Genomic DNA, 11,378 nt, shown 5'->3' with positions numbered 1-11,378 from the left:
AAGATCGACTTTTTCGAATAAAAAAAAACTATGGCTTGTAATATTGTACAGAAGAATGCTTCTCCTATGGTCCTGAGGCATTGTGGGTAATATAACTGATGTAGAGGTTGGGAAAGAGAACTATAATAAATTAACCAGTTTAAAACAGTTAACACATCCAATCTGCCGCTATCTGCCATACCACACTCTCCCTGAACGTCAGAGCCCTTCCACCTCAGTCACATTACAAAGCCTCTAATTGGCATCCAGCTTTGCACCCTAAAACTTCAGACACAACAGGAGCATGGCGAAACAAGCCTGTCTCCGTGGTCCTCTGCTAATGGAACAAGCTTGTCTGCATGAGACCATTTAATTCAAGCTGCTGCGTGATAATTTCTTCTGGGTCTGCTTGGTGCCAGGCCAGCAGGGTGAGGACATCCTGCCCCATTATCCAGACAGGACCCTTAACTCTGGTTCCCACAACATTTTCTTTCATTAATTTCTCAGAAGTCTCTTCAAACACACCGGATTTCATTTCTGTTAAGGGTAATAGCTTACAGTTTCCGATTTTTTTTTCGAATTATAATAACATACAACTATTATGTCATTTTCTTTCTTTCTTTCTTTCTTTCAGTCTTTATTTCGAACAGATTAAAAAATAACAAATAAGTTACAAATGTGAAAAACAGAATACCGTATTGTTATAATACAGTATTTATCCACATTCATGGTAATAATTTGTATATTCAAAAAAAAAAAAAAAAAAAAGTCTTCATATTAATAATAATAATAAATCATATGTGTCCGAAAGGGAGGAGGAGGAAGCAAATGCTTATTAATTCCCACCCCTTACTTGATCAATGATTGTCCTTTAAATCATTATGCAAGTTATTCCTACATACATTTACATTTATACATACATATACAATCATTTTCTCCATCTTCAATTACCTTTCTTCATTCTCATATTTTTTCAAAAAAGTGTTTCTGTACATCCTTTTAAACTGAATTATGCTTGTGCTTTGTTTTAACTCCTGCTCCAAACCATTCCATAAAATCACCCAACAGATTGTTAAAACTCATACTTCTCAGAGTTGTTCTGACCTTGAGTTGTTTAAAATGTAGATTTCCTCTCAAATTATACCCACCCTCTCTGGTCTACGAACAATGTTATTAATTTCCTAGGAAGTAGATTATGTCTTGCTCTGTACATGATTTGTGCCGTTTTAAATTGAACCAGATCACTCAGTAGTAATGATTTTATGTGCTTTTTTAACGATAAAATTGTTACTCTTAGAAACAAAATTAATGACCTCTTGCCTTCGACCAGTATAGTGTTATCAACAGCTCCCGGAATCGTAAGTTCTAATATTACACTAGATAGTAAACTAGAATGCTTTTCAGCCATTAACCTTGAACAATTACATTTCAATGATTCTCTCTTCTAAACCATCAACGTGCATGTTAGACCCAATTCCAACTAAGCTGTTGAAGGAAGTTTTCCATTAATTAGCACTTCTTTATTAAATATTATGAATATGTCTTTATTATCAGGCTATGTTCCACAATCATTCAAAGTAGCAGTGAATAAAACCGCTTCTTAAAAAGCACAACCTCGATCCAGAGGTTTTAGCCAACTATAGAACCTATTTCTAATCTTCGTTCCTCTCAAAAATTCTTGAGAAAGCGGTCGCAAAACAGTTGTGTGATTACTTAAAAACAATGATTTATTTGAAGATTTTCAGTCTGGCTTTAGAACACATCAATAGCACAGAGACAGCTCTGGTTAAAGTCACAAATGATATCTAATAGCCTCAGACAAGGGACTTGTCTCTATTCTTGTTTTGCTCGATCTTAGTGCTGCATTTGATACTATCGACCATGATATCCTATTGCAAAGACTAGAGCACTTAGTTGGCATACAGGGAACTGCTTTAGGCTGGTTTAGGTCCTATCTATCTGAACGCTCTCAGTTTGTACGTGTTAACGATGAATCTTCCACGCAAACCAAAGTTAGCCATGGAGTGCCACAGGGCTCAGTGCTCGGACCTATTTTGTTCACATTATATATGCTTCCGTTAGGCAATATTATAAGGAATCATTCTGTAAACTTTCATTGTTATGCGGATGATACTCAACTATATCTATCAATCAAGCCTGATGAAATTAATCATCTAAATACAATTCAAGACTGCCTTAAGGACTTAAAAACGTGGATGACCTTAACTTTTTGATGTTAAACACGACCAAACTGAAGTTATTGTACTTGGCCCGAAGAATCTACGAAACAAATTATCTAAAGACATACTAACTATGGATGGCATTAATTTGGCCTCCAGTGAGACTGTAAGGAATCTTGGTGTTATATTTGATCAGGATTTATCCTTTAACGCCCACATAAAATCAATTTCAAGGACCGCCTACTTCCATCTACGTAACATTGCAAAAATCAGGCATATCTTGCCTCAAAACGATGCAGAGAAACTAGTCCATGCATTTGTTACTTCTAGGCTGGATATTGTAACTCTTTATTATCAGGGAAGTACTAAGAAGTCAATCAAGTCGCTTCAGCTGATTCAAAATGCTGCGGCTCGTGTACTAACCAGAGTTAGGAAAAGGGACCACATTACTCCTGTTCTGGCTGCCTTACACTGGCTCCCTATAGAACACAGGATAGAATTTAAAATTCTTCTTCTCGCCTACAAAGCCCTTAATGGGCAGGCGCCATCTTACCTTAAAGAACTCATTATACCCTACTGTCCTACTAGGGCATTGCGTTCCAAGAATGCAGGGTTGTTGGTTGTTCCTAGAATCTTTAAAAGTACAATGGGAGCCAGAGCCTTTTCTTATCAAGCTCCACATTTTGTGGAATCAGCTTCCAGTTTGTGTTCGGGCGGCAGACACCCTATCCGTTTTAAGAGTGCGCTTAAGACCTTCCTTTTTGATAAAGCTTATAGTTAGGGCTGATTAGATTCAGCCCCTAGTTTTGCTGATATAGGCTTAGTTTGTCGGGGGACATCTTACTTCTTACTACCCAGCTTCCCCAAATGTCTTTCTTTTTGGTGTCTATATACGCTGGGATCCGGAGTCATGGATGATCCTGCGGTCCTGTGTCCTGGATCGCGAGCGCTGGATCTTGAGTCGTGGCTGTGGTCCTGGATCATAGGTCCTGGATGGATATCCTCGTGGATTCATCTTCCTATTATACACACATGCATTTCCAAACATTTGGACTACCTATGTTGCAAATGTATTATCTTTTCAATTTACACACGGCATCTATTGCACGTCTGTCCGTCCTGGGAGAGGGATCCCTCCTCTGTTGCTCTCCCTGAGGTTTCTCCCATTTTTCCCTTTAAACTGGGTTTTCTTTGGAAGTTTTTCCTTGTACGATGTGAGGGTCTAAGGACAGAGGGTGTCGTATTGTCATACTGATATTCTGTACACACTGTGAAGACCACTGAGACAAATGTAACATTTGTGATATTGGGCTATATAAATAAACATTGATTGATTGATTGATTGATAAAAGTAGAGTAGACATGTGGAGACTATCCGGCTGAACAAAACGTGATCTGTCTCTTCAATGTGTCTCAACCACAGACACATTCGAGCTATTTTCCAAAGTCCTATGGAGAAATTGCATTGCTTTTTGTCGAAGGAACCGGAAGGAGTTTACTTCCGGGTTTTAGGACGCGTCACTGTGGCACTCTATTGGCTAGTGCGGTTGACCAATCACAACAGAGCCGGCCAGCTAACCAATCAGAGCAGACTGGGCTCTGGTTTCAGACAGAGGGTGAGAAGAGGTGCTGCAGGCACCTCTTTTCAGCACCTTTTCTTTGCAGCACAGGCAGTATGAGAAAAATAAAGAGCTTTTTGAACATTAAAGCATGGAGACATGTCACAGTGGAGAAACATAATACAAATAAGAACCTACACCATAATAGGGCCCCTTTAAACAAAAAAACAATATGTTTTATCTATCCTGTAAAACCCCCCTGATTAATTTTACAAAATGTCTGCAGCAGATATAAAAAGAGAAGATAAAGTGACAATGTCGTCAGCCAGAATCAAACTCAGCACTTCACTACAACGCACGATACACTACGTACTGAGCTGAGAGAGACAGACAAAAAGTCACTGAACCTCGTAAACATGACTCGGCGTACTGCTTCAGTGGAGCTGGGGTACAAGCATCCCACACAGCGGGACAATGTGCTCCGGGATAATCAGCTCAATAAAAGTACATCTGCCTCTCACACTGCTGTGTACTGGGACTGTACAGGGACACAATATCCTGTTGTGTTTTATGTGTCGCTCCTCTTGACAAATATTTCCATGCTGGAGGATGAACACTAATCCATCCCTCTGAGCGTGCTTTTGTCCTTGATCGTTGGATTTTTTAAGTCAAAGGAAAAGGGAATTGCTTGTCATGTTCATGGACAGTGCTGTCTGTAGATTTATTGTACATTTTTTTGTTTTACTTCCATGGCAACAGTGACACTGTATCAACATCCATTTTCCATGACAATACAAGGCATATAAATCACATTGCATCACAAGTGAACTCAATGATCAACCCGACAGACCCCGGTTCCGGGGACCTCCTGCAATATCTTGCAGAAAACAGTGTCTGAGGTCATGTTCATTTAATAAACTATGAATGTTTTATATCCATGTAACGGAAAGAAACTCATCTAACTACTCATTTAAAAAAAAAAAAAAAACCACAATGCTAACGCTGAGCCTCTGAATTAGCAACGAGCGAAAAATGCTAACAGATGACTGCACCGAAATTCACTCACAAAACCTTATTATTTATCTTTGCTGCACATCTCAACCCATCTTTTCACATCGTGAGGGGACACAGAATCGATGGGTTTCACTCAATTATACGAATTCTCGGAGATAATGACAAGAACACACATCAAATATATGGAGGCTAGTTAGCCAAAAACGGCAAAATGGCTCACCTGTGTGGTAGTCTGGTCAAAAGTGGTCTTCAATGGCATTAAAACGATAAAAACGATGCTGAAGTTAATCCATAGGTCAATCCAATGTGTTTGTGTCACTTTGAATGATTTCTGATAATCCATGAGCAATAAATCTGCTTTTCGATTTTGAGATGTCAGACCTAGAGACAGCTTCACTATGGAGCAAAACTGCTTGCGCGAAGACGCCATTTTTTTTTAAACATGAGTGTGTGCGGGACGATTCCCATTCGATTCGGGGATCTGGGGGCCAGAGATAAGGAAAATCCACCCAAATGGCCACAGAAGAGGTTTTTTTTGCTAAATCTGTCTAAAAAGGTCAAATATCACTTGTTTTGCATCAATCTTGATACAGGGTACTTATTATATGTTGTACTTTGGATTCCTAAAGCTTGTAGTCTACTAACCCATCATCCAATGTTAGTTTCACTATAAGTACAACATATTTTTTGGACTGACACTATAATTTACAGTTTTTTACCTTGTTCAATCTGAATTTTCTTTAAAATAAAAACATCTATATTGATTCTGACTTTTCTACATCCAACTCACAGGTTTATCATTACTTTGAGAAAAAAGATTATTAATTTAACCATTTTAGAAGGGAAGATATGGTCATTTGTTCTGGGAATGTCATTTTCGAGCCTGAGACCTGAAAAACAGTCTTAGGGCTAAACTGGTTAAAAGGAACACATATATCTGTACATAATAAAATAAAGATAACACAAGAAATACAATACTGCCAAAAAGATGTAATGAAAAAGGAGGTTTTTCAATACCAAATGTAAGCTTCTCTTACTGGAAGTTTCTCCTTTTCTTTAACCTTTTTATGCAGTTACAGTCCCAATATGTTTCTATCTGAAAATGCATCTGAATTCATATTAATAATAGGGAACAATCTCCATGACAACTGTGCACACTTTACCAATTAAATAATGTCCTGAGATGCACCTGTTCTTTCCAGTGAATTGACCTTGTGCTGAAATCCTTTTGCCGATTTGCTATTTCTTCTATTTGACCAAAGATTAGATTTGATTTATCATTTGTTTTAATATTTACAGTAGTGTATCAAGACAGATGTTCCTGATGCATGTTATATAGATTTGTATGCATGTAAATCGTCTGCAGAGAAAAATAAAGACCCTTCTGAACATTAAATCAGAATCAGAATACCTTTATTAGTCTCACGTAGTTACAGCAGGAAAAAGGGCCACAGACAGCTTAATGTTACATAATGTTAAATATGTGACATGCATTTAAAAAAAAGTACTAAGTTATAATATAATTTAAAAAATATATATAATAAAAAATAAAAAGTTACATAATTAAAAAAAATACACATCCTGTAAAAGTTCTTAGGATTTAGCAGCCAGGTATATATTATTAACGGCATCTATGGTGGTTCGGGCACCTAGTAAGGATGCCACCAGGGCGCCTCCCTAGGGAGGTGTTCCAGGCACGTCCAGCTGGGAAGAGACCAAGGGGTAGACCTAGGACCAGGTGGAGGGATTATATCTCTTCGCTGGCCTGGGAGCGCCTTGGGATCCCCCAGTCAGAGCTGGTTGATGTCGCCAGGGAAAAGAAAGTGTGAGGCTCTCTGCTGGAACTGCTACCCCCGCGACCCGACCACGGATAAGCGGGAGAAGATGGCTGGATGGATGATGGCATCTATATATATATTGCACATCTAGCACATATTGCACACAGGTGGTTGGTATTTAACAGCAGCAAGTTACACAATTTACAAAATACAAAATACACACCTTGTAACAGTTCTAAGGATTTAGCAGCCAGGTATATATTACACAGTTATTAATGGCATTTATATATTGCACATAGTTTGTTGTTATTAAGCAGCAAGGGGTGCTATAGTCTGTGCTGTGGTGTGTGTAGGGGGGGGGGGGGGGGGGTCAACTAGGGGCTGTGCTGGTTGTCTGCAAAGAATAGAAGAAGCAAACAATTAAAATATGAACTTGGAAATTAGCACAATAGGACCCTTTCATCTTCCAAGCCACAGGTTGAATCATGATTTTATGTTTCAACATCAATCTTGAATATGAGGGAGTGTTGAACAAGTAACCCTGCAGTGTTAGCACAGTCTGTTGAGGGTGATTACTTTTTATAGACCTCCCTGGCTTTGGATAATGGAGTTAAAAGAAAAAGATTCGGCCCCTGCTGTGGAGGATTTTCTTCCTGTGTGCGCGCCGCGTACACTCTTCACTCTCATGTCTCCGAAAAATAAAATGAGAAAATGCCTGTTGCGACCGGGCTCAAAAGGCCACAACAAAAAGGAGACACAACATGTCAACGGGTAGAAAAATAAGTTTATTAAAGAAAGTCATTCAAATTAACCAAATTCATAGAGTGCAACAAAGTGGAGCAACTGAGAAACCCCGTACTTCATACTCAACCAAAACCCAGGTGTCTGCAGGGGAAAGCAGAGAGGAGCAGAGAGGCTTCAAATAGCTGCAGGACACCAGACCCAGGTGCCCTGAGTTACTGTAATCAATGCAATCACTGGGGCCAATGCAGCACAGACAGAACAGCCACACCCTCTCTACTGATGGACCCACATGGGCATCACAGCCCCCCCCTTAAGACAGGGCCCCAAAGGGATCCACGACAACCCAACATCCTTCTTCTTAACTCCAGCTTTTTTACTTTCCTTCTTAGGACTGGAGGACGCTCCTCCTCCGCCGCTGTCTTCGAACTCTTGCCTTGCGATATCGTACTGCTTATTCGCTTCCACTGCCTTTATGTCCCACTCCTCCTTGGGTTGGCTGGCGTTGAGCCACAGCATGTAGGCGCTCATCGGCCTCGCCAATCTCCTTCGGCCTTCTCTTCTTTGGCCTCCTCTCCTTCGGCCTCCTCTCCTTCGCTTTGCGGGGTTTCCTCTCTTTCTTCTCCTTCACCACTTTGACTGTCTTCTCCTTCTTCTTTGTCTCGATCTCAAAGTCAAAGGACCGTGCTGGACCACTTTTTCCAGACTCCGAAACAGGTAGGTCAGTGGACATCCTACGGCTCTGCACACGCGTAATAGTATAAACTGGAGACACACTTGGAAATTGCAAACCACTCTCATCTGGCTCCCCAGCCCTACACCGGCCTGGAAACCACCACAGGCGGTGGCACACCAGCCCACACAGCACTACCAGCGAGATCGTTGCCCAAAATCATATGTATCCCATCAAGTGGCAACGCAGGACGCACGCCGATAGACACAACTCCCCGTACCAGCTCACAATCCAGCACTACTGTATGACGTCGCACAGGAATCAAGCCCATCTCCATGCCCCTCATCAGCACAAAATCTCCCGTTTCTGTCTCTGACGAAAAAGGCAACACTGACTCAACAATGAATGAGTATCTAGCCGCTGTATCACGCAACACCTTAATCGGCACATATTTGTCACTACCGACTACTGATACAACAGCTTCAGTGATGAACGGCTCAAAACCAGAACCCGCATCCGGGTCGGCACAAATCGGCTTCCTATCAGGCACCATGCCCGAGCCTACACCCAACGTTTTTTTATCCAACACGGCAGAACAACACATGGCTGGAGCATGTGGTGACAAACGAGGCTTCCCCTTAGTTTCCAGCTGCTCCTTCCAATGACCCTCTCCTCTGCAATAATGACATAGGTCCACTTTGGCCCCCTCGGGTCGCCCTGTACCTACAAATCTACGGGAGGAGCCTGGTGAAAACGTTGCACCACCGCGGGCATAGCCATTGTCTTCTCCACGTTTCCAATCACCCCTAGAATACTTCTCAGTAAAACTGCCCTTATGTGTCAACACAAAATCGTCTGCTAATTCAGCAGCTCTAAACGCGGTGGAAGGTTTCTGTTCATTCACATAAGTGGCCACACGCTGAGGGAGAATGTCTTTAAATTGTTCCAAGACAATGAGTTCACAAAGACCGTCAAAACTTGCAACCTTTGCTGCCGCGCACCACCGCTGAAAATGAGAAGTTAAATCACGGATAAACTCCACATGTGTCTGCTTATCTCCCTTGACCCAACTTCTGAACCTTTGACGATACGCTTCAGGAACCAGTTCGTAAGACTTCAACACCGCTGATTTTACTCTATCATAGTCCAAAGCATTTTCACCACAAACAGCTGAATAGGCTTCCTGTGCTCGCCCAGTGAGTACACACTGAAGTAACAGCACTCTGTCCGAATCTGACCCGTTTCTTGCCTCTGCTATGCGTTCAAATAGAGTGAGAAAAATGTCCGGGTCACGCTCATTGAACTTTGGCACTAATCGCAAGAAATGATATCGCCACGGCCTGATGCCGACCTATCACCACCATCCTCCCCTGGAGAAAACTTGCCCTCTCCCATCAGCTGTAATCTAGCATGTTCCACCTCACATTTCATCTTTTCCACCTCCAGCATCTTCTCCACCTCTAAACGCTTCTCTACCTCCTGCTGCTGACCCCTCATCTCCAACTGCAACTTCTCCTGCTCCAACTGCAACTTCTCTGCTCCAACCTCATCTCCAACTTCTCCTGCTCCACCTCATCTCCAACTTCTCCTGCTCCAACCTCATCTCCAACTGCAACTTCTCCTGCTCCAACCTCATCTCCAACTTCTCCTGCTCCAACCTCATCTCCAACTGCAACTTCTCCTGCTCCAACCTCATCTCCAACTTCTCCTGCTCCAACCTCATCTCCAACTGCAACTTCTCCTGCTCCAACCTCAACTCCAACTTCTCCTGCTCCAACCTCATCTCCAACTTCTCCTGCTCCAACCTCATCTCCAACTCCAACTTCTCCTGCTCCAACCTCATCTCCAACTCCAACTTCTCCTGCTCCAACCTCATCTCCAACTGCAACTTCTCCTGCTCCAACCTCATCTCCAACTTCTCCTGCTCCAACCTCATCTCCAACTTCTCCTGCTCCAACCTCATCTCCAACTCCAACTTCTCCTGCTCCAACCTCAACTCCAACTGCAATCTCTCCTGATCAAACTGCATGGCCAAAAGCTCCTTTTGCTGCTCGAACGTCAAACCAGCTGTCTGAACCACTACCGGCACGAACCCTGCCGCACCAGACTCACTCTTCTGCCACACCCCCTGCTCAAACAAAGATGACACAATGACAGTTTTAATGTCATGTTTCCGCTTGCTCCCACAACAGCAATGTCATAGTGCTCTGCTATTTCAACCAACTGCGGCCTTCTGGCAATCTTCTAAGAAAGACACTGAGGGCGCATCCACAAACGCTGACAAAGAAGTCATAATAGCCAATCAGAAAGCAAAGTATTAACTGCCAACACGCATGGGCATAAGATTAACCCAACACAGAATTTCCCCCTAACTGCCTAAACAAAATCTTCCTAATCTCACCTAGTCTTCGTGTGGCTTGCGGTGGGTAATTACGCACTGGAACCCGGCGGAGTTATGGAGCGACCTGCACGCAGGTAACACCAAGAACTCACGCGGACGTGCCCCCGAGACAGCTGTCCGAAAACAGCGGACACTAACCACGTCGCCACAACACTATGAAAAAAAACAAAAACAGACGCAACCCAAGGGGAAACGCCACTTAAGCCTAGCGGGGAATATCTCTTTTACAAAAGCGTAACAAACGGCAACATCTTACCGATTGGCACACAAAACCTGACGACATGTCAAACACTACAGCTTCCTGAAACCCAAAAGACATGTCCCCCCAAATAGCAGCGACAAGCCAGCACACAGCTGGACCACAACAATGAATCAGCTGCTCAATGACACCATGGCTGCAGTCGAATAGTCCAAAGATCATCAGCTCCTAAGTTCTAACCCTATCGTCTATTCCTTGACCTCTGAGTAAAACGTCACGGGGTTAAGGGATAGTGGATAGGAGAATTCAAAGGACTTAGGAGAAGAGACTGCGGTACTTTAGAGAATCCGAATGCACTTTCACTATCCGACGTGTTTATGATGCGCCAGCGGACGTCATGAATGTGCGTCTGCTGCTGTGGGGAAACTATGGAAACTACAGTTTTCTATAGCGGACTACAACATGGATGTTCAATAAGAACGAGGGACTACTGTGAACTCATCTAGAGACTCTGCACTGTGCTCTGATGCTGATGCTTTGCTTTATGAACGTGGACAACAGAGAAGCATATTCTTCATGACCAAAGTTGGAATTGAAATAAAAAAGGAAAGTGAAACTTATGCTCGTCACCCTCTCCCTCCGGTCCACATTAATACCAATGATCCCAATACGTATGATTGTATGAACTAAAGATCTTAAATCAATACAAATGTTTTATTATAAACGTTAGTCCTTAACATCTATCACTGTGTATATCACCATTCAAAGTTCAGTAAAAAACTACGTTCATATTTCTCTGTTTGATTTGAATACTGATGAACGTTAAAAAAAAAAAGCACTTTGGCAACTTACCA

Source organism: Pseudochaenichthys georgianus, chromosome 9 (assembly GCF_902827115.2).
Source record: "Pseudochaenichthys georgianus chromosome 9, fPseGeo1.2, whole genome shotgun sequence".
NCBI classification, from domain to species: domain Eukaryota; kingdom Metazoa; phylum Chordata; class Actinopteri; order Perciformes; family Channichthyidae; genus Pseudochaenichthys; species Pseudochaenichthys georgianus.
The sequence above is the reverse complement of the archived record's forward strand: the minus strand, read 5'-3'. Positions refer to the sequence as shown.